The sequence below is a fragment of the Magnolia sinica genome, chromosome 15 (genome assembly GCF_029962835.1).
Source record: "Magnolia sinica isolate HGM2019 chromosome 15, MsV1, whole genome shotgun sequence".
Lineage (NCBI taxonomy): Eukaryota > Viridiplantae > Streptophyta > Magnoliopsida > Magnoliales > Magnoliaceae > Magnolia > Magnolia sinica.
Genome location: NC_080587.1, coordinates 60,119,538 through 60,145,393, shown reverse-complemented (window position 1 = coordinate 60,145,393; position 25,856 = coordinate 60,119,538).

Genomic DNA, 25,856 nt, shown 5'->3' with positions numbered 1-25,856 from the left:
ACATAAAGATGATATTTGTGTTTTCCTTTCATCCATATTTTTTTTAATGTTATTAATAGTTTGGATGAAAAATAAACATCATTGGGAGCCTCAGAAAGGTTTCAACAGTGGAAATTAATACTTCCACTGTTTCCTGTGGCATGGTCTACTTGTGCTTTTGATATACTTCAATTTTGGCCTCAACCCTTAAAATAATCTGTAAAAATGTATGAACGGTGTGGATAAACCATATGAATTCACAATGGGCCCAACAGAGTTTACTCAGTACCATAAGAGGGTACTGAGTAACTCAGTACGCAATCCGCTTTCATCCGAGTCCGGTATCCCACGTGCGTGGAGGATCCGATGGCCAATGAAAGGCCACTGTGATGTATGAAATTTATCCGCACCGTCCATTCATTTTTTCATATTATTTTAAAACATTATCCAACAAATATATAATATCTAAATCTTAAATGGGCCACACGGTGGTAATTAAATTAATACTGTTGAAAAATTCTTAAGGGCCACATAAGTTTTAGATCAAGATTATATATTTTTTTCTCTCCATCCAGGTGCATATTATCATATCAAAGGGTTGTATGTAAAATAAACAATACAGTGGGCCATAGGAAGGTTTCAATGGTGGGCATCCTTAGCATCATTGCTTCCTATGGTGTGGTCCACGTGAGCCTTTGATATGATTTATTTTTGGTATAGTACTCTAGAATGATATGAAAGATGGATGGACGGTGTGGATAAGATTCATACATCACAGTGGTCCCTCAATGGCCCTTGGATCCTCCCCTGTACCGAGCTACGAACGGACCAGGCGGTAGGTGATCCGCACGCTCATCCGCTGAAACAGATGGGCTACTGCCACGGGTAGATGGCTGGTGGTCGGTGCTCCGTGGGCCCACCACGATTTATGTGTTTCATCCATAACATCTATTTAATTTTATAAATCATTTTGTGGTATGAAAAAAAATGAGGTATATACTAATCTTAATTGGACCACATTATAAGAAAAAGTTTTGAATGAACTTAGACCATTAAAAAAATTTTGGGGGCCATAAAAGTTTTGGATCAAGCTGATCTTTGTTTTTTTCCTTCATCTGGGTCTGTGTGGCCTAATTAACAGATTGGATGTCAAATAAACAGTACAGTGGGCCTTATGAGGATTTAAATGGTGGATATCCAATCACTATTATTTTCTTGTGGTGTGGTCCACCTGATATTTGTATCCCTCTCGATTTTGGGATAAAGCCCTAAAATGATCCGTAAAAATGGAAGAACAGAATGGATAAGATACATACATCATGCTAGAGCCTAGAAAGGTTTCAACGGTTGAAATCATTATACCCACCATTTCCTATGGTATGATCCACTTGATCTTTGGATTTGCTTCAATTTTGGGATCAACCCCTTAAAGTGGATGGAAAAACAGATGGATGGCGTAGATAGACCACATACATCCAAGGTGGGCCCAACTGAGTTTAGTCAGTATGATAAAAGCGTACTCGGTAACCAATTTCTCACAAAAACCTTAGATAAGGCCGGTGCGACTGCGAGAGGGTTTTTCGCTGGAGGGAAAAACCAAAAAAAAAAAAAAAAAAACCCTAAAGAGGGTTTTGCGGGGAGACGATGGTATGCGAAGGGTTTTGTGGGAGATTTCAAATCCCTAAATCTGTACCAGCTCTTTCGATCGAGATTCGAGAAGATCTTCCTATTCCGACTTCCGATTAACCAGGTACATAAATCACTCTCATTTTTTTCCCAATTTTTACGTATTCACGCAATTTCAGCCCTGATATTTCGATTTTTCTTCCGATTTATTCACGCAGCCCCAATGATATCGCCCGTATTTCGATAATATCGCCCATATCAAAAAAATCGCCGATATTTCGCCGATATTTTGCCGACAACTAGGAGAGAAACGAAAAAAGGGGTTTTCGGTGTCGCAGGGCTGGCGACACCGATAATATCGTCGATATTATCAACTTTTCGCCGACAATTTGAACACTGGCAGTAGCTCAAAAATAAAGCAGATCCAATTATCAGGTGGACATATCATAAGAAAACATGGTGATTGACCATTAGCCACAAAAGTTTTGGATCAAGCTGTTATTTATTTTTTATCCCTTCATTCAGGCTTATGTAACCTTATCAATAGATTGGATGATAAATATACAGTATGGAAATATTAAGGTGCACCCTAGTAAGTATTTTTTTTTTTTATGGTAGAAAGGTCAATTACCACTATTTCTTATAGTATGGTGTACTTGATAATTGTATCCGTGTACTTGATAATTGTATCCGTTTAATTTTTGGGATAATGCCTTAAAACGATATGGAAAACTAATTAAATTCATGACATGGATACAAAATTCATACATTTACGTAGGCTCCACGTAACCTTACGGTAATGGTCGCACTGTCTTGGTTGAGGCTGGGGTCTCACTTAACCCACTCTAACTTTACAGGGACTCTGAATAGCTGCTTACCGATTGAGTAGCAAGTTTGTAATGAAGTAATGTCACCAAGTTCTGTGGGCCCACCATAATTAATGTATGTGCTGTACCGATGTCGTTATATCTATATTGTTCATCCATTTGGAGAGATTATTTTACAGTATGAGTACCTAAAGAATGAGGGACATTCAAAGCTCAAGTGGACCCCACCACAGAGAATAGCAGGAATAGAAACACCCACTACCGTTGAAACCTTCCTAGGGCCACCGTGATGTTTATTTGAGATCTAACTCGTTCATAGGTTAATACAGACAGAGATGAAGGGAAAAGACAAATATCAGCTTGATTGAAAGCTACTGCAAGCTCAAGAAATTTTTAATGGTAAGCGTTCAATCCCTACTTTTTTTTTCCTGATGGGGTCCACTTGAGCGTTGGATCTGCCTCCTTTCAATCATGCTTGAAAATGATCTCTCCAAGTGGATGGACAGTGAGTATCTAACATATACATCAGGTAGGACCTACAGAACTTGTGACGTGGTTTCGCAACAGACGATGCCAGTAGTTAATCGGCGTCCGCTTTATGGTCCCACTAACATAAAGCATAAAGCAGAGACTGCTTTCCCATGAAGCAGAGATTCCTTAACATGTAAGGAATTGCGTCCGACCCCGCATAGACCTATCAAAGTCCGACTAAATCTGTATGAGGCCCACAATGATTCATCTGTTTATCTACGCGGCCCATCCCTTTTTTTAGATCATGCTAAGGCATGGACCAAAAAACGTGGCAAATCCAACGCTCTAGTGAACCATCCAGAGATTATTCTTGCATTTAATGTTTTGTGCATTAATTGCAACCAACCTTATTATTTGTTGTGGCTCATTTGAGCATTTTATCTACCTCATTTTTGAATCCATATCTTATCATGATCTGAAAACAGTGATAGACGGTGTGGATAAACAGATACATCACGTTGGCCCTACACAGATATGGTAGGACCTCGCTAGGTCCATGGGGGTCAGACGCAATCTGCTTCTGCTTGACATAAAGCAGAGTGTACCGTCCCTCTGACATAAAAGCACAGAAAACTCATGATAGTGGTAGAGAATGATGGATGATAATCAGGCACTTAAAAATTGCATTCCTGGTTTAGAGTCAAGAACCCGAGTTACCCATATATGATTATCTTATTATTGGATTTGTGGTATTTTATTATAGGGTTAAAAATGTAAAATATCCAACGACCTCATTCAACTAACAACCGTCCATGAATCATAGGTTAGTATTACTCAACGAATCCGATCCTGGGACAGTGACTAATCTCCAGTGATTCCACAATTTAGTCGGTTTTAGGTTTATATAACTTATGACAAGGATGCAATATCAAGTGCTTGTGTATCAAGCGCCATATCTTAGCAGAGTATCTAATAACATAAGATAACTTGCCTAAGGGAAGGGAATAGAATGACGTATCCTGGCTCTAAAGATAACTCCCTTGCGATAAGGGTCCCCGATTTCTTAGGAAAGCCTGCGATCGTATGCTAGGTGGAGCCCATCATGATGTTTGATAAATTTACTCCGAGGACGCGGATTGCGTACTACCCCCGCTCGTTCCCTAGCTCCGAACCGGCAGTTATGTGGGCAGGCCCACCGTGATATATCTCAATGTCCAAGCTGTGTATCGCTTTTCTCTTATTATTCTAAGGCATGAGCTCAAAAAGGAGGTAGATTCAATGCTCAAGCAGACTACACCACAGATTACTCTTGCATTTAATGCAACTGATATTTAATATTTTGTGAATTTTATTGCAACCAAGCTTATTATTCGGTGTGGTCTACTTGAGCGTTAAATCTGCCTCATTTTTGTGCTCATGCCTTAAAATGATACGAGAAAAGGGATTGACAACTTTGTACAATACATCATGGTGGGCCCGCCCACAGAACTGTCCACTCAGAGCTACGGACGGGCGAGGGTAGTACGCAGCCCGCCTCCATGTTTTCGGAGTTAATTTTAGGACACGTGGAAAGCAGTGAGGGGAATCCAAAACTTAAGTGGGTGATACGAGAGGAAGAAGTGGAGCTTCAATGACTACAGTTCAAACATTCATATATCCAAAAAAGTTTTGTATCAATGTAATATTTGGGTGTTTTCACTTCATCCTGGTGGAAATGACCTTTATAAATAGCTTTAATGGCATATAAGCGTTAAGGTGAAGCCTACGAAGGTTTCAACGGTAAGCATTACTTTCTACATTTTTTACTCTTACGTGGCCAACTTAAGAATTTGATCACCTTATTTTTTTGCCACATGACTTAAAGTGATCTCTCAAGACGGATGAATTGAGTGGATTTCTTAAAAACATCATGGTGGCCCCACCTAGCCTCCAAACACAGATACTTAACCACCAAAAGAGCCAATAATGCATGGTGCGCCCCAGCCTCACCAACCATGGTGTGGACCCAACCATGGGGCTCACCTTGATCTATGTATTATATATCCATGCCATCCATCTATTTTTTAGCTCATTTTGGCATGTACTACCAAAACTAAAGAAGATCAAATCTCAAGTATACAGCACCTTTCCTAAAAAGTGGTGATTGAACACTGGAAACTTTTTGTGTGCCATAAAAGTTTTGTATCTCGGTGATATTTTTTTTACCCTTCATATAGATTTATATGAACTTATCGATGGGTTCGATGGAAAATTAAAATTATGAAATCATTATGATGGCCTTAGGAAGTTTTTAACGGGGAGAGTTCAATCACCATGTTTTACTATGGAATGGTGCACTTAAGATTACATTATTATTGGGTTTCAACAGTAGTTCAGTTTAATCTTTCAATCCCTACTGCTTTATATGGTGTGATCAGCTTGAGCTTTGGATGTGCCTCATTTTTTGGCTCATGCTATAGAATGATCTCATAAATTGATGGATGGTGTGAATCTAACATATAGATGATGGTGAGGCCCAAGGAACTTCCAGACGTTGAAAGTCATGTTGTGTAGTGCCTAATTTATTTGACGCGGATTAGCTACCGACAGGTTGAGTAGGGAGACTCACTACTCAAGTAACGTCAAGTTCTGTGGGGCCCACCATAATATGTTAGTTGTATTCACACCATCCATTGGAGAGATCATTTTAGGGCATGAATCACAAAATGAGACTGATATAGAGAGGGCCGCAGACACTTTCATGTCTAAGATGGATCAGAGAAGGCCCGATCAGAGACAGAAATCATCAAGACTGTTAGAACCATAAAACATGCATATCTCGCAAACCGGAATGAGTTACTCGATGTACCATATATGATTTTGGGGTAGAACGAGCTAATTTAGCCAACCAACCTGGCCATGCTAGGTTGCCCACTCCGAATTTGCGAGATTCCATCTTATCGACAGTGAAAATCCATATTTAGTTCTGTTTTTATTATAAATAGTAAGTTTTAGTTTGATTATAACTCTTCATTCATTAGGCTTTAGGAGTTGTGTCCAACATGAAAAGTGCTTAGAATAATTAGGAGAATAACGTGGTTAAGCCACATATGAAACTTACTATAAAAAGTAAATTTACTATTTATAGTAAGTTACGAATTTATAGGAATTTTAATTTTAGTTTGCTTCTGATTTTTTTTTATTGCTTGGTACCCCTATTTGAAGGGTTGTGATGTCGTTTTTATGAATTAATTAATCAATTTCGAATTTATTAGAATTTATTTCTATTTTATGCTTTCTTTCCTCGTGGATTTGAGGAGTCTCTGTGCGGAGTCTAGAGAAGTTCCGTGGATTCAGAATTAATTATCCTCATCACATTCATCCCTGCGTCAATTGGTATCAAAGCGAGGATTCCCTTTAGGCCGATGGTAAACAACAAAGGTATGAACCAAAATCCTATGGATGGTGATCTAGGGATTCGTTATCTTTTGGAAAGAATAGAAGCTTTCCACTGGGAAAGTTAGTTGACTATGCAAGGGCTGCAGACAACCCTCAACCGTATTATGGATTTGCTTATTCTGCCTCGAGCTCAAAGTGATGCTCAACCGCCCGTGGCCACTGTATGTCACAACCCTAATTTCTGCAAAACACCATTAGATGATAGTAAATCACTGGCCACCACTTCGATCATAAAGAAGCCGTTATACATGTCAAAGGTAGAAATAGAATTACAGCGAGACAACATCTTTCAAACAAGGTGCACTGCATACAAAAAAGTCTGCAATGTGATCATCGATGTCAGGAGCGATGAGAATTTCGTGTTGAAAATAATGGTGGAAAAGCAACACTGAAAACAGAAAGACATCTATCTCCATACACGATTGGATGGATTAAGGAGGTCAACAAAACAGAGGTAACTGAACGATGTCATATCCTTTTCCATTGGTAAATATTATAAGGATGAAGTAATATGTGACATGGTCGATATGGAAGCTTGCCACATGTTACTTGGTCAAACCTGGTAAAATAATATTAATGCTACACATAGGGATCGGGATAACCTATTTATCTTTATTAAAGATGGTAAAAAGATTATCCTCGCCCCTATGGGAAGGAAGAACCAACCCAAGACTTCTAAAGTGGAGGGACAATCTCTTACAACTGAACAGGCTTTTGTTAGACAATCTGAGGAAACAAGAGATATATTGTAAGACCTATATCCTAGTTCGTACCATTCCGTATACTTCCGCGGTCCTCCCGGTCAAATTTCGGCAACCCTCGACCTATATTCGACGTTTGCGTGTGATCTTAAGCCGGGTCCTATATACCGAAGTCAGCTTAATCCGAAACTTATACCCTAGCAACCCCGCTGTCTCCGCGGTTCCAACGCCGTGACTCTCGCACAGAACCGATACCCAGGCTAGGCCTGTGTTCATTTCGAGAAAAACGCGGCGCGTTGCGAATTTCGAGGGAATCTCTACAATATGTCCCATCAAATCAAGTCAAGTACACCACCTTATCTCAATGCCACCTCACCCAACAGCAAGTACACATGACCCCTCCTTCCTTTACCATAAGTCAACACTTCCCTCCCCTAACCATCCCTCTTTCACACCATTTTCAACTAAGGCCATACCTCCCATCACATTTCCTTACACCCACCACTCCAATCATCCTTTTTATTATTCTCTCTCTTTTTCCATCTCTTCACTCTCAGGCAACAACATTCCATACGTCCAAGCTTCTCTCTCTCAAGCGAAATGTGGCCCACCCTCTCATCTCTCATCCCCACCATCAAAACCCCATCAACTACCATCAATAGTGAAGGCAAGGAGCATAGGAGTGCAAGGGGGTCAAGGAGGAGGCCAACAGGTGGGTGATCCACTGTTAATTCTTGTTTTAGGGCACACTTGTTGGTGGGACCCATTTTGATGTATGTAATGTATTCATGAGGGGCCTATAGTGGCAGGGTCCCTCTATTACCATCTCTCTCTTTCTCTCTCTCTCTCTCTCTCTCTCTCTATCTCTATAGGATGATGATGATGAAGGGGTGTGTGGCCCATCTAGTGTGTGTGTCCCACCATGGAGCATATATTTTATCCATTCACCTTCATGTGGGATCCACCTGATGAATGTGTTGGAACTATGCAATCCAGCCTATTAGTGGGCCCAGACAGAAGGAAAAACACAAACATCGGGATATCCAAATAGGTGGGCCACGTACATGTGGGACCCACCATGATTCTGTGTTTATCCAAGCCATCCAGCGTCCCTGGACGTTAGACGTGAAGCAGGGGTCTAACATGGAGTGCATGTACTGACAAGGGTGTGTACTTACAAGCTAACAAAAAAAGGGGAGCTTTTTGAGTGGGCTACTTAGGTAGGCCCTACCTTGATGCAAAAATTAAATCCCCACCATCCATTCCATTCTCCAGCAAACTTTAGGCGTTGAGCCGAAAAATGAAGCCATTTAGATTATCTGGCGGCCCATAGTGTAGAAAATAGGGGTTCTCACCATTAAAATGCACTTTGAAGTTTTCCATATGCCAAAATACCTCGGATATTGGGCTCATTTAACCTGTAATGAGTCGTAGGATCCAATGGTTGGTGTGGATCTGACCGATGCGGGCCGCACGCATGAGAAAACCCCAAAAATCAAAATTTTCAAAAAAAATGCATAACAGCAGCAGCAACTGACAGATGACGCCAGCTGCGTCAGCGCTGCTGCGGCCATGTTGGGTACGGGCAGGGACTGCGGGTCCCAGCCGTGGGCCCCACCGTGATGGGTGTGGATATCCACACAGTGCATTTGGAGGGCTCCTTAGTGCAGTGGGTTCCCCCCTCCCAAAAATCAGCCGTATACAACTCAGGTGGCCCACACTACAAGAAAGAGTGAGGATTGCAGGTCTGCCATTGAAATCCTTTTGGGTCAGAAGTTTTGAATCAATATGAAATTTATTTTTCCACTTCACCTGGGTCCGTATGACCTTTGAATAGATTAGATGAAAATAAAGATTACTGTGGGCCCCAGGTCACGTGTGACCTTCTCAATGGGTTGGATGGAAAACAAACATTATGGTGGGCCCCCATGGATGTGTGAGCTTGTCAACAGGTTGGATGGAAAACAAACATTATGGTGGGCCCCCATGGATGTGTGAGCTTGTCAACAGGTTGGATGGAAAATAAACATTATGGTGGGCCCCACATGAGACCCACCATGATGCATGTGTTGCATCCAAATCGTCCAACTATTTTGAAAGCCCATCTCACGGCTTGAGACAAAAAAAATAGGCAGATCTTGGTATCAGGTGGACCACACTACAGTAAAGTGAGGATTAAAAGTCTACCATTGAAACCCTTTTTGAGTTAAAGGAGTTTTGAATCAATATGATATTTGTTCCTCCTCACTGTTCAGGTCATTATGACCTTATGAATAGTCTGGATGGGAAATAAATTTCATGGTGGGCCCTCTAAATTTTAACAGTGTGAATCATGGTCACCACCGCTATTTGTGGTATGGCCTAGTAGATCCTTTGGATATGGTTCATTTTTTTGTAAGTCCTTTAATGAATTATAACAATGGATGAATGATTTTGAATCGGCCCACTAGCATGACCCATTTTAGGTATTTGGGGCTCACTTGATGTGAGATCCGACCCGAGTTCGCTTGTGTGCATATGTGTGTGTGAGTATGCATTTTGTTCATTTTGGTCCCGCGGTCCTACCAGTCAAATTTCGGTGACCCGCGACCTTCGGATAGTGTTTGCGGATACCCTTGAGTTCGGTCATGTAAATCCGACTCGGGTTGACTTGAGACCTATGTCATTGCGTCCGTCTCATCGCCGCGATTCCAACACCGCGTCCCGTGCGTTAATCCGATATGTACATCTCAAGTTATGATCATTGATCGATATGGGTCATTGATTGCATGATTGGTGGACCCCACCATGGGTTGCACATTTTCTCATGTCATCATTTCACCCTAGGCTAAGATTCCTAGAAAGGCTATGACCCTAAGCCTTGTTAATATCACCATAGGCCACCATCATTGCCTAGGAGAGAGAGAGCTCATCATTACAACTCTTAAAAGTCTCTCTCTCTTTCTTTCCCTCTCATTTCTCTCTCTCTCTTCTCTTCTTCCCCAGCAACTTCCCTTCCATCTTCCTCTCTTCTCCAGCCCCTTCTCCCTCAAATCCCCTCCCATCTAACCTTCAACAATCCATCTCACCCATTGAAACATGTCCCTTGGAGCATGAAGAGAAGATTGATGTAAGCTTGGAGTGGGATCCATTAAGGTGGGTGATTATAATTGTTGATCTTCTTTTCTACCCCTTTGATCTTATTTTTCTTCCTAGATGGACCATATGGGACCCACCAATCCATGGTGGGGATCCCATTTGATCCCATGGATGTGGCCCTTTGGCCCATCCTACATGCATGTCATGATCCATGATGGGGCCATTCTCCATGGACTCCATCATGATGTATTTAATGATTCACTCCATCTTAAGGTCATCTAGACCCTAAGGATCATGTTGGGATGGCATCCCAACCATCCATAGCAATTATATATCATGCATGTAGTGATTTTATGTTGCATGTACAATCAATGTAGTTGTATGGGTATGATTCACTCTTGGGAGGGCCCATTAGTGGCGGGGCCCTACCCCCATGGCCGGATTACTCTCTTTTCTTCTTCTCTTTTCTCTGATGTATGGATGATAATGTGTGTGTGGCCCATTTAGTGGGCCTTGTATGTCCCAAAATAAATAAAAATAAAAATCCAGCAAGGTGGGATGCCCTTACCACCCAACTCCATGATCATTGGACACCCTAATCAATGCATGCAAGTGTCCTAGTCCTAGTATGTGATCTGGACTTATGTGGGGCCCACTGAGGAAGGCCACACACCCTTTTTATGGCTGAGATTATTGAGATATAGGCTGATGTGTCCAGCCATGTATTGCTGTCCAAAAACCTGGACTGTTGCATGGACTGTCATGTTCAATCTTTGACATGGATTTTTGGATCATGATTGCCATTATTTTCTTTATAATTATGGGGTGTAATGAGAAGGTGTGGACCCCACCATGAGGTGTGATGGGTCATACCTCAGATGGCCCATGAAATGGTACCCAAAAAGGAGGCCCATAGGGGTGGGCGGTCCACCTTGTTGGGCTGTCCAGCCCACATGTATGGAGGGAAAATATACACTTCAGCTTGGTTTCTCTGAGGGATGGGCCACTTTTATGGACCCCACCTTACTTTATTTTATGAAGAAAATACTAAACCTCCATTTTCCCCCTCTTGGATGAAGGTTGGGCCCACCTTATTGGGTAAACAATGCATGGACAGCAACATCTCTTCCTGGACAGATTGAAATTCTTAATTTAATTAAAATATTTATAAGTATTAAAAAATTATAAAATTTTGCAGAGAGATGTTTCACTTATGGTAGGACCGACCTACAAAATTTTGGGGCCAATGGACACTTGTACACACCATGGTGGTGGCTGGACTGACCCATTACAATACAGTGTCCAGATCAGTCCAATTTTTAGGACAGATTGATTTCTTTAAATAAATTAAAATATTTATATATGTCTAAAAATTTTGAAATTTTTTAGAGATATGTTCCACCCATTCTAGGACCCAATTACCAAATTTCAGGGCCAATGGACCTCTGTGCACACCGTGGAAAGGGCCGGACTGGCCCACCACGTTGGGACGTCTAGGTCAGTCCGATTTTCTAGACAGTTTATTTTATTTAAATAAATTAAAATATTTCTAAGTGTCCAAAAATCTTGAAATTTTGTGGGGGTGTAGGTCACCTATGGAAGTATCACTCTGTAAAATTTTAGACCCAAAATACATTTGAGTTGCCCGTGGTATGGCTGGAAGTGGTCTGCTAGGCAGGGACACCCAGGCTGGGGCATCCAGCCTGCTTCGTGGGCCCACCTTGATGTGTTGAATGTCCCACCACCCATCCATGTAGGGTCCTTAGGAGATCGATCATACTTGCCCCCTTTTTATTCAATTAGAACCCATTAGGAAGATTTTTAGGCCAGATACCCCAGGCCCATAGGGCTGCCTACACATGGGACATCCCTGCCTTAGGCTACTGCTGGGCCTGCATTCTAACGGTCTGGCCCATTTCATATATGTATTGCATATTCTCTCTCATCTGGTGGGGCCCACAGTGATGTGTGTGAGCCATCAAGAATTAATTATACTAAGAAATACTTCTAATGTTGAACTCCAACCAACCCAAAAATTTGGGTGGGCTGGAATTTGGCATTGAGCCCAATAACTGTTGCCTATAGATGTTCTTTGGGGCAATATGGCCCACTAGATTTGAGGAGGATTTATGTCAGTATCTTACCATCTTAATTTTATATTTTTTTGGGCTTAATTAGTGTATGATTAAAGGCCCATCCCAAATAAGATTCTTCTTGGGCTAGTCTCTTAGTTAAGTATGGGCCTTATAGCCTTGATTAGGCTGGAACTTTTGATAGGCCCATTGAACCCTTGGGTCCTATATTTACCATGTCATTGTGATGGGCCTTATGGGCCAAATACTCAAGTAGTTGGGCCCTTGTTTGCCCACTATAATAAATCCATACTTGGGCCGAGATGTGAGGCCCAACTTACATGTGTAAAAAATTTAAGGATTTCCCATATGTTGGGATAATGGGCTGCCCATTAGGCCCACCACAATGAATGAACCTATGACCCTTATGGTTGGGCCCTAACCTTGCTTAAGGGCCCACCAGATTGCCTTTGTTTTTTGGCTTAGTGTATGGCCCACTAGGCCATGGGTTGATTGTGCCTTGGACCTTTCTTTGCATATGTAGCAGGCTACCTTTTGGGACCCAATTGAGGTTGGATGTCCTCCTTGGTGGCCCTAAGGTAGGCCCATAGAGGCCCTTATAGGTGGTTAAAGGCCCACCTTGGGCCTGGCTATGACCGTTCCTCCTTGGAATTTTGACTCTCTTAGTTTGTGGGTCATCCCAAAGTACTGGGCTCCCACTAGAGGACTTCTCTTCTTCTTAGAATACCTGTCGATGTGCCTAGATCTTGACCCTCCTTGGGACAGACGATTTCATATTCCTCAGGTAGCACACTTACATCGTTGCGACCCATATGCATCATCTGTATGAATTGATTGCATTGTATAGTGGTCATTCAGGGATGGAGTTTCTCCCCTTGTGCACATTGAGTGCCTGAAACTTATGCATGATCTGTGTGTGCGACTCATGCATTGACATCACATTTCATGAGGATACCGCCCTTGCTTCATCAGGGCCTTGCCTCCACAGGGACATTTGTGGATGGCCGCATGTGTGGACACTGAAATATTACTTGAGCATACCGGGTGCATAGGATGCCCATGGGTGAGATTCTCAAAACTTCCATGGTACCAAGGATCTGCTCCAATGCCGTAACCGGGTGGAATACATGAGCGCACGAGGGCCTTATACTGTTAGGCTGCGATTCCCACTGTCGTATAGTCAGTTGGATAGGGGTGTAGCCTTACCTGCCTGGCGAGAGGAGGCATTCTAGGCTGAGTCTAACCTGCTCGTAAATAGGTCCGCTACCTTCAGGCCTTGTTGGTGATTGGCTGTCCACAGGCGGGTAGTGAGGTCTCTTACGCTCGTTTGACTGTGCGGGGTCTGCAGAGCGGCAGTCATTCAGCAGTGTAATGGACCCCGGTGATTTTCTTATGATTGGAAACGTACTTGACATATGGTTTGGATATGAGCACTGACATTACTTGCATCGCATTAGCATTGGCTGTACAAGCCCCTTCATGCATTGCCTTGGTACGGCGTCCAGTACTCTTTGCATCATATTCATGGTAAGCCTGGGTAAGGCTAGTGATGTTTTCTTTGATCATGCTTCTCTCCTTATATCTCCTACTACTCTTCTGTGTACCATTACCATACACCTACACCACCCTCTAAGCTTCTATAAGCTTATGCACGATTGATGTGTGCAGGAGATTCTAAATAGGTGTCGTAGCAGCAGAGCGTGGAGCAGAGCTGAGCATTTGAGGACCCTAGTGTTGCCGATCTTTCTCTCTTTTCCTTTTTATCTCATGTATGTCCTTTTAGACCTTATGGATGATTGTAAAAGTTCAAATTCTTAGTGGATTTTGTGATATGTGCCCTCTGTTATTCTCAGGAATTCTTGTTGTGATCTTGGGTATACTTGTATTGGAATGATTATACTGTCACGCCCCGAACTCGGAAACCGGGCTCACAAAATTCCCGATCGCCGAATCCGGCGCCGACAGCCTCCTTAGAACCCCGTTCTCGGATCCCGATACCCATTCACCAGGTTCCGATCCTGGGATACTACAAGGAGGGTTTCAATTCATCAGTCTGATTCATAATGAGCATAACAAAAGCATAACCCACAAACAATAACCATAAGAACACCACCACAAAATCCACTATGATCAAAAACTTTTTGGTACAATACAACAGAAAGGGAAAATACAATGTAACAAAAGAAGCAAAACTCCAGAAGCTCAGCTGCACGCTCCAACTACAGCGAGACTATGGCTGCAGCTGCGTCCTGGTGTCACCTGCACGCATCAATCGTGCATAAGCTTATAGAAAGCTTAGAGGGTGGTGTAAGTGTGTGTACAATATAAACGTGCTCAAAATACAAGGTCAGAGTGATGCGGAATCATGGTGATGAGCACATGAATGCAATCAGCCGTACCAAGGCCATGCGGTGCAAGATATGAATGCTATCGGCCATAACACAGCCATGCGATGCGAGATGCAACTCAAGCATGCCAATCCTCATCATGTATCAGTACAGTTCTCATTATGGATAATCACCGGGGTTCAATACACTCCTAATGGCACTGTCGCTCTCCTAGCCGCACAGCCCAAGTGAGCGTAAGAAACCTCACTATCCGCCTGACCAATAGTCTGCCAATACCTATCCGGCACGTCGATAGCGGACCCATTCGCGAGCTGGTCAAACTCAGCCTAGTATTGCCCCCTACCCTCGGGCGAGTAAGGCCACACTCCTTTCCAACCGACCACGACACAGTGGGAGACGCGGCCTCCTGGTATTCGGCCCTCGTGTGCTCATATATCCACTCGGTCTCGACGTTGGAGTCATCCTCTGGTACCATCGGTTTTAGGGATTTTCACCCAGGGACATCTATGGTGCCCGTATGCTATAACCAAATATTTTCGGTATCCAATCTTGCCATCCACGATGTGTCTGTGGAGGCTATGACCCTGATGTGGCTAGGGCATACAGTAACTATAACCACATAAATGCAAGTGCATGAATCACACTATCAATCATGCAAGCAGTCTTGCATATACCATGCACTTATATGAGGCAACTCCGCCTATCAAGGAACCCATAAACAGTTCGCCCGAAGGCATATGCTATGATCAGTCACTCCTCATATCAGGCATGCGTATGATGCGAATGATCATGAATCATGGACATAAAGAGATGAGCTCAGATCAAACGAAGATGGGCCTAGACGGCCTACATATTACAGTTATGGGCCTATTAATGGGCCTTAAGGAGAGTTATAATGCGGACATTTAACCAACATTATCCATTCAATGTGGACGTCAAACCAGCATTGCTCTCAAGGCGTGGCCCGTTATAAGTGCCAATACATATACTATGGTGGAGTCACACTACAAGGGACATATGTTCATCCTATTGGGCCTCGACCCATGGGCCTCTAATACATCAAATGGCCTCATACAGATACATATCAAGGTGGGCCTCAATGACGGGCTACACATGCATCAACATGGGCCTAGTCACATGGGCCTTGCGTACATTACAATGGGCTTATACAATTTAAGGTGGGCCTCAATAATGGGCCTAAAAATAATTTTCAAGATGATTGGATGATTTGGATGAAACACACGTATCATGGTGGGGCCCACACTAAGGGAGGGTGTGGATTACAATACATATATAAGTGGGTCCCGTGTGGGGCCTACCATAATGTTTATTTTCCATCCAACCCATTGATAGGGTCACTCAGGCTTGGGGCCACAGTAATGTTTATTTTCCACCCCAACCTGGCCCATTGTAATGTTTATTTGCCATCCAACTGTTCATAGGTCACATAGGTCACTTGGGCCAGGTAAGGCCCACTGCAATATTTATTTTCTACCCAACCTTTTGATAAGGTCACATGTGACCTGGGCCCACATTGATGTATATTTGCCACATAACCCTCTCAAAGGGTCACGTGCACCTGGGGTAGGGCCCACTGGACTGGGGCCCACTGTAATATTTATTTTCACCCCAACCTGTTCATAACGTCACGCGGCCAGGGGCGGTGCCCACGGTAATGTTTAGTTGCGTCCAACCTATTAAAGGTCATATGGACTTAGGAAAACTGGGGCCCACCGAATATGATTCCCAAATCTAGCCCACCCATTATGTGTGTCCCACTTGAATGAGGGTTCAGACCAAGTTTCAGCCATATCTAAATTTCAGGTAGGCCCCACCAAGGGTTTTTATGTGTTTAGACATATCTTCACATGATTTTAGATGGTATGGCCCGCCTGAGTTCTGTTTACGGCTGATTTTTGAGATGGATGGGTGGTATGTGGGGACCCACCGAATGCATGGCTTTAATGTCCGAAACACATCACGTGGGGCCCACAGCTGGGGCCGTGAGCCCCAGCCCGGTCGTCCGTCGACAGGCAGCGCAGGCAGCGCCTGCATTCACTGACAGCAGCAGCAGCGTTGCTTTTTTTTTTTTTGATTTTGTACGGTTTTTAGTAGATGGGGCCCGCATCAGAAAGATCCACTCCATCCATTGGTCCCTGTGGCTCGATACCAACCCATAGAGTCCAATATTGAGCTTTTTCAGATGTACAGGAGCATCAGGGAGTAAATCAAAGGTAGGAACACTGTTTCCTATACCACGGCCCGCCAGAAAACCAAATCAATCTCATTTTTTGGTTCAACGCCTAGAATGATCTGAGGAAGAGGATGGACGGCTTGGATCTAACTTATACATCAAGGTGGGGCCTACTTGAATGGTCTACCCCAAAACTTCTCTTTTGCTAGCCCGTTAGTACACTCCAAGTCCATCTTTACTGCATGCCCGCCAACATCCAGCGTCCAGGGACGCTGGACGTCATACATAAACACATCAATTGGTGGGTCCCACGTAAATGTGGCCCACCAACATATATGTATATACAAATACATATAATATATATCTCATATTACATATATATATATATATTATATTATATAAAATAAAACATGTATATAAATAAAAAAAGAAATGCCTTGGGCCCATCCGAACAGTGGATGGTGTGGATCATCACCTGTACCAGAGTGGGCCACACCGTTTGATGTAGATGGACGGGTCAGATGTAACATATGTTGGTGGGATCCACACCATCACAACAAAAGAGAGAGAGAGAGAGAGAAAGAAATATACGGTGAGATAGAGGGACCCCGCCACTATGGGCCCTCTTGATTAAATCACATACATCCAAATGGGTCCCACCAATAAGTGGGCCCTAAAGTTTAAAATAATGGAAAATCACCCACCTTATCTTCCTTCTCCTTGCTCCCTTGGACTCCTTAGCACCTTAGCTTCAACTTTGATGGAGGTTGATGGACTCTTGATGGTGGGGATGAGAGATGGGAGGGTGTAGATGGATGATGGAAGGTGGACCACACTTGTGGTTTGGGAGAGAAGTGTTGGACGTGAGAGACTTGGTTGCTTGGAGAGATTTGAGAAAATGAGAGAGAAAATGAGAAGATGGGAGTGATATGAGGTGATGGAGTGATGGGTGTAATTAGTGAAGCATGGGTTTGTTTGAAAAGTGAGTAAAAGAGGGATGGGTGAAGAGAGAGAGAGTTGACTTTGTGGAGAAAGAGGGATGGGTTGTTGTACTTGAGATAAGGTTGCATTTAATGGTTGATTGATGGGACTAATTGTAGAGATTCCCTCGAAATTCGTAACGCACGGTGTTTCTTTGGAATAAACGCTGATCGGCATCTTCTTACCTGGGTATCGGTTCGGTGCGCAAGTCATGGCGTTGGAACCGCGACGATGACGCGATCGCCAAGACATAAGTTTCGGATCGAGCCGACGTCGATGTGCGGGACCTGGCTTAGGATCGTGCGCAAACACCGGATATGGTGCGAAGGTTGCCGGAATTTGACCGGAATGACCGCGGAAGCCAACGGAACAGTACGGATTAGGACACGGGTCTTACATATACTGTTATGGAAATCCTCCTTATAGGATCCCAGGATTGGAACTTGCCTCAGGAGCCAAGAATGGGGTACTACGGAGGCTGTTGCGGCCAGAACCGGCCATCGGGCTACTTGTGAGTCCAGTTACCGAGTCTGGGGCGTGACACTTGATAAGGCCGATTTGATGTATTTAGGGCTCACTTGATGAAGCCCGATTCGATGTATTTGGGGGCCCATTTGACTCGGCCCATTTGTATCGACCCATTTGATTGGCCCATGTGATTAGGCCCATCTTGATGTATTTGTGGCCCGTGGTTGAGGCCCACTTTAATATATATCAAGCCCATGTGATTAGGCCCATCTTAATGTATTTGTGGCCCGTGGTTAAGGCCCACTTTGATATATATTAGGCCCATGTGATTAGACCCATCTTGATGTATCTATGGCCAGTTGTTGAGGCCCACTTTGATATATATGAGGCCCATTGATGCGGCCCATAGTGATGTGTATCAGGCCCTTGTGCGAGGCCATGGGCCCACTTTATGTTCACCTCTATGTGGGCCACTCCTTGGGAGCAATGTTGGTTAAATGTCCACATTGATGAGCGATGATGGTTGAATGCCCACATTGTGACCTTCCCTTAGGCCTTGATCGGCCAATTATCAAGGCCAATTACCAATTGATTCCGATTATCGTAGCCGACTACCGATTCCGATCACCAAGGCCAATTATTGATCAATTCTGATTGTTGTGGCCGATTAGTGATCGAGGCTGACCGATTGCCGATTTCGACCGTTGATGTCGATTGTATAAGCCGATTGTCGAGGTCAATTATCGTGGCTGATTTTGATTGTCGATTCCGATCGTTGAGGCCAGATATCGAGGCCGATTGTCGAGGCCTAATTTGATGTATATACGGCCCGTATTTGAGGCCCATTGTAATATACATTTAGCCCATGTTTAAGGCCCAATGTGATGTATATGAGGCCTATGAGAAGAGGCCTAATGTGATGCATTGAGGGGCAGGCGATAGAGCCGATTGTAATGTATGGACCATGTGAAAAGCCCATCGTGATGTGTATTAAGCTCTTGAGTGAGGCCCATGGTGTTGTATATTTAGCCCTTATGTGAGGCCATGGGCCCATTATATGTTAGGCTGTATGTGGCCCATTCCTTGAGGGCAATATTAGTTAAATGTTCACATTGCCGAAGTTGATTGTTGATACCGGTTATTGATACCAATTATGAGTACGTGACAGCATAATATCTTGATACATGCTCATACGCATCATTTGCATGTTTGTTATGAGATGTGATTGACCATTGCATATATCATTGGGCAAGTTGATATGAGACTCCCTGATGGGCGAAGGTTATCTCACATGAGCGCATGGCATGCGCAGGATTGATGCATGACTGGATTGTATGACTCATGCATCTTGCATTGTGTGTTGTACGCCCTAGCGACATCAGGGCCGTAGCCTCCACAGGCATATCGTGTATGGCCAGATGGGACACCGAAAATTTGTTCTAGCATCGGGTTGCCATAGATGGCCCTGGGTGAAAATTCCTAAACCCTCTTGTACTAGAGGACGCTCTAACGTCGAGACCGAGTGGATATGTATAAGCGCATGAGGGCTATATACTAGTAGGCCGCGTCTCTCACTATGTCGTGGTCGGTTGGGAGGGGGTGTGGCCTTACCCGACTGAGGGAGGAGGCATAGCTAGGCTGAGTTTGACCAGCTCGTGAATGGGTCTGCTATCGACGTGCCGGGTAGATATTAGCCAACTACTGGTCAGGCGGATAGTGAGGTCTTTTCCACTTACCCAGTTGTGTGCTTGATGAGGCGGCAAGTTGGTGTAGAGTGTACTAGACCGCAGTGATGATCCCAGAGATGAACTTTACTGATATGTGAACTTATTGGGCAGGGGTTACATACTTATTCATCCATTCATTCACTATCCACTCGAGTTTGTGGCATGCAACTATTGGTTACGTGTACATTCGCAATGGCTAGAATTTCGGTTAGAGCGCGCGCCCTAAGATCAGGAGTTTACCACATTGAGTCTGACTATCCAAATTAGGTATGAGACTAGTTTGGATAGAAGTCCCTTGTGATGGGCCTCATAGATTGCGATACTACGTACTATCACCCCGACTTCACACTCTAGCATGGTCACTCCATTCGCACCGTATATTGCATTACATCTGTGGCATATGACATTTTGGGTCACTGTGTTTCTGCATTTATATGGTCTAAGTATGGTTGACGGTATTTGTGAACTCATCAGGAATTTGTATATTGCATTGCATCATCAGCATTTGATATTTGACGCTTTATGACTCCTCATTTATATAGCTGATCTATATGACGTATGCTGATATTGTTTGACTCATGGACTTAATATTGTATAATTCATGATCTTGCACCTATTTCGGCGTTATATGATTATGGCATTGCGTTGAATGCTTGATATTCACCTTGTACACACACTTACACCACCCTCTAAGCTTTCTATAAGTTTATGCACGATAGATGCATGCAGGTGACGCCAGGACACAGCCATAGGCTCGTTAGAGTTGGAGCGTGTAGCCGAGCTTTTGGAGTTTTTGGTTATTTTCATTATATTATATTTCCCTTTCATACGCCTTGTACTTAAAAGTTTTTTATTATAGTGAATTTTGTGATGTGTTCTTGTGGTTATTATTCGTGGGTTATGCTTGGTTATGCTTATACTGAATCAAAATCATGCTTGAAATCCTCCTTGTTAGATCCCAGGATCGGAACCTAGTGTATAGATGCCGGGAGCCGAGAATGGGGTACTACGGAGGCTGTCGGCGCCAGATTCGGCGATCAGGAATTTTGTGAGCCCGGTTTCTGAGTTTGGGGCGTGACATACATATTCATTAGTTGAAAAGAAAAAATATGTGGAGCCTACGAATATCCCAGAAGAGTTGAAACCAGTTTTACAGGAGTTCAAGACGAATGTGCTCGATGAACTCCCTAATAAATTGTCTCCCATACGAGATATACAAAACCACATTGATCTTGTCACCGGGATAAGTCTGTTTAATTGCCCATATTATCAGAAGGAATGTGAAATCTTGAAGATAGAAGTGAAGGAATTGATTCATACTAGCCAAGTCAAGGAGAGCATGAGTACATGTATTGTGTCAACTCAAGAGCTTAATGCCATGTACAAAGAAATGACTAATAAACATCGGCATCAAAAGTTATCTCAGAATCATGAACTAAGTCTCTTGAGTAACTCAAGGATGAGTTTTTTTTTCCAAGCAGAGGGTTCTGATGTAGGACGTGTCATAGATACATGCCTAGCATGGTTGGACCAAAGGAAGGTGGATTTTAAAATGATCGTAGCTTTTGATCCGGGTATCTTTACTGCGCACCAGATCGAGTATTATGAACCGAATCAATACAAGAACTCGAGGACGAGTTCTTTTGAAGTGGAGGGGACTGATGTAGAGAGGGCTGCAGACACTTTCATGTCTAAGATGGATCAGAGAAGGTCCGATCAGAGACAGAAATCATCAAGACTGTTAAAACTATAAAACAGACATATCTCGCAAACCGGAATGAGTTACTCGACATACCATATATGATTTTGGGGTAGAACAAGCTAATTTAGCCAACCAACTTGGCTATGCCAGGTTGCCCATGCCGAATTTGCGAGATTCCATCCTCTCAACAGTGAAATTCCATATTTAGTTCCATTTTTACTATAAATACTAAGTTTTAGTTTGATTATAACTCTTCATTCGCTAGGCTTTAGGAGTTGTGTCCAACATGAAAAGTGCTTAGAATAATTAGGAGAATAACGTGGTTAAGCCACCTATGAAACTTACTATAAAAAGTAAATTTACTATTTATAGTAAGTTGCGAATTTATAGGAGTTTTAATTTTAGTTTGCTTCTAATTTCTTTCTTATTGCTTGGTACCCCTATTTGAAGGGTTGTGAAGTCGTTTTTATGAATTAATTAATCAATTTCAAATTTATTGGAATTTTTTTTCTATTTTCTGCTTTCTTTCCTTATGGATTCGAGAGATTCGGAGTAATTATCCTCATCACATTCATCCCTGCGTCAGAGATTGATCCAAATCAATAGTGGATTCCACCACATAAAACTGTGGGGAGAGTGATGCCCACTGTCGAAACCTTCCTAAGGTACAACATGATGTTTATTTCAGATCCATACTGTTCATCAGTTAAAAAAGGCACGAATGAAGGGGAAAATAGAAATATCAGCTTGATCAAAAACTTATATCACCGTCGAAAGTTTTTAATGGTGGGCATCACTCTGCCCACTGTTTTCTGTGGTAGGATCAACTGGAGCTTTGGATCTGACTCATCCTTTGGCTCGTGCCATTAAATCATCTTTTCAAATAGATGGACGTTTTGGATACAAAACATACATCATGTGGCCGCACATAACTGGGTTACGTCACTTCAGTAACTCTCCCTACTCAACCTGTCAGTAGCTAACCCGCGCCCCAATTTACTGGGGAGAGAAAATTAGCCCATTTGTAATCGGCAATGACGTGTACCAATGAGAAGCACCATATGCATTCAACACATGCGATGCGCACCCAATTTTACAATTTCATTGCACAAAAAATACAGAGCACCAAACATCAAAGCGTCCATGACACTCATGGCTCCCCACCTCGGTGACCGAATTCCAATGTGGCCGACTCCTACTCTACCCTACGAAGTGCAGACAAGCTGCCTGCGCTCTTAAACTTGTCCTGAAGTTGTGAAGAGAACCTGATGTCTAAAGCCTTCGTGTCTCTTGTAAGTGGGCATACGTGTGAGCAAATATGCGGGCAACAAAAGTGGGCCCCACCATGATGTGTTTCCGAAATCAATTTGACTATTAGGTATGTGACCCAATTTTAGGTATAGGGCGAAAAATCAGTCCCTCTATAATTTAAGTGAACTACACAATTGGTGTGGGCCCTGTTAAAAATCAATTATTGACATATTTTTCCTAACTGTTTTCTTTGATGTGGCCCACCTGAATCAAGAGTTGGCCAGAATTTTTGGACTTGCGCACTTAAAAATGTATGACACAATGATGGTTGAGGCGGACTGAACGTACTCTTTATAGTAGAATCTGACAAAAAAATAAAATAAAATCAATGTCGGGTGCCTCCTACCAACTATTTCAATTGGTGTGGCCCCCCTGAATGATGGATGTGGTTGATTTTTTATTTTTTATTTTTTCGTATTTGGTTTCACATGAGCCGATGCATCTAATGGTTGGTAGGGTTGTTAACGGGGTTGTCTTGTCAAGCATGCAGGCCTGGCTTGCCATGTGCCGGGCTTGGATTGCAAATTTAGGTGCTCGGGCTAGGCTTGGGCCTAAATCAGAAGCCCATTTTTTAAACGAGCTCGGCTCAGGGCAAGTGTAACAGCCTGTCAGCCTGGACCACCCATTAGGGTTAGCAAATTATGAAATTTGAAAAACTTCCCCCATTAGCAACGAGCTCTCTCTCCCTTTCTCTCTCTCTTCAAATCCTTTCCTCAAAAACCCACCTCTCTCTTCATATCTTCTCCTCAAAAACCCATCTCTCTTCAAATCTTCTCGTAAAAATCCAATCTCTCCTCTTCAAATCCTTTCCTAAAAAACCCATCTCTCTCTCTCTCTCTCTCTCTCTCTCTCTCTCTCTCTCATAATGGAAAAGGCTCATGCTCCGGCTCAAGCCTAGCGAAAACACGTCGGGCTAGGCTCAGGCTGGATTTTTTTGGCACGAGCCAGCTTCAGGCCTCCGCGAAAAACTGAGGGTCGGGCTTGGATAGAGGTTGCCCTAGCCCGAACCCAGCTCTTTGACACCCTTGATGGTCAAGAGTGGATTTTAGAAACAAATCACAATGGAGCCCACCCAAGCGATCCACTTTTATGCTCGCATGCAAGAACCCTTACTGTATGGTTTGAAGGAGATCGCAAGGTACATGTATATATATGTATGTATGTACACACACATATATGCGAAATGTTTCTATGAGGTTGACCTCATTGGAGCTTCCCATGGGGTTGAGTTACCCCACTATGATCAATCTCGGACATCCACGTCGTGCATTTAATGGGCCCCCTCTAAGTTACATGATATCCCAAAAATCAATATGGTAACTCAATTGAGCCATCCAATCTGAAACCATATGAAATTGTGCCTAAAACATATAAAACCACTTGGTGGGGCCCATCTAAGTTTTTGATATGGCTGCAACTTAATATTGACACCTCACCCAAGTGGGATACACACAATGGATGGGTTCAATGTCTGATCCAAACGCACCCATGTGTGTGTCTATATATATAGTCATGCTCACCTGTGCATCTATGCACGTGCGCACTTTTGCACATGTGCCATGGGAGTCTAATTTGAACAATCCATTTGATGTAGAATCCCATGAAAAACCAAGGGACAAATTTTTACCATGATCTAAAATTTTGGTGGGCCATAGCAAAGAGAAATCCAAATCAAGGGAGGAAACTATTTTCATTTTTCATGGCCTACCGGATCAAAGTAGAAATTGGGTCCAAGGGGTTTCATGACATGCTACTTCACGAGGACCATTCAGATTTTGGAGTCACATAACGTATGATGAGTTCTCAAAAAAGTTCGCACAAGTTCCGTGCACAACTGAGCATTCAGCCACACACACACACACACACACACACAACTAATTGTATGTCCAACTAAGTTGGTGTGTGGAGCCCACCAAGGTGTTTGCTTGACATCTCATCCATACAGTAAGGTTTTCCACCATAAAAGTGGAATGCCCCAAAAATAAGGTTGATTCAACTATCAAGTGGTCCACACAGTAGAAAACATTGAACAACCATAAAAAACTTTAAATTCACGTAGGGCGCATATAATGATTAAATAGACTTAATTTTTTGGGCATCCCATTTTCATGGTAGAAACCTTATCGGATGTGCAATATTTCATACAAATACCATGGTGGGCCCCACATGCCAACTAGTTAAATGTACATCTAATTGTGTGTAAGAATCTCTCTTTTTGGATATATATAACATTAAATTTTTATGAGAACACGGTAAAATTTTAGACTAAATTTTTAAAAATCTATATTTATATAATCTTAGAATCTCCTTTCCTTTATAATCTTAGACTTTTAGAATGTTAAACCCATAATGAATAATTTAGATCAAACTTAAATAGAATGAGTGTTTTGTAGATTTTTCTTGAATCATTGCTGGTATGGGGAAATTTGCACAAGGATAATCGGAGTCGGCCTGAGCCACCCAAATCAGTTAACAAGGCCTCGGAAGGAGGATACCACTTCAAGTACGAGCCGACTCCTAAGTTACAATCGTATGTTAGTTGAGATAAGCTCTCCACTAATGAATCACGACTCAGAACTACAGTCCTGATTGGCCGATCCGAACCCTCGTCCTCATCCGAAGAAGGATGGCTGAGTCGAGCTCTGATCCTCGTCCTCAATTTCATTTAGCAAACTCCGACTACTAGTACTCGGTCTCGAGTCTACACAGCCTGAGGCCGAGCCTGGGTGAGGATACTCCGTATGCCGAAGCTGAGGTCCATCCCGGGTGAGGATACTCCGTGTGCCAAGCCGAGAGACTAACCTAAATATGGACGTGATCGAATATCTCACTCAAGGATATGCACCCTTAAGACACGATACACCGTGCGGCCGAAAGATTACGGATAATATCTCCATAATCGCAATATCTTG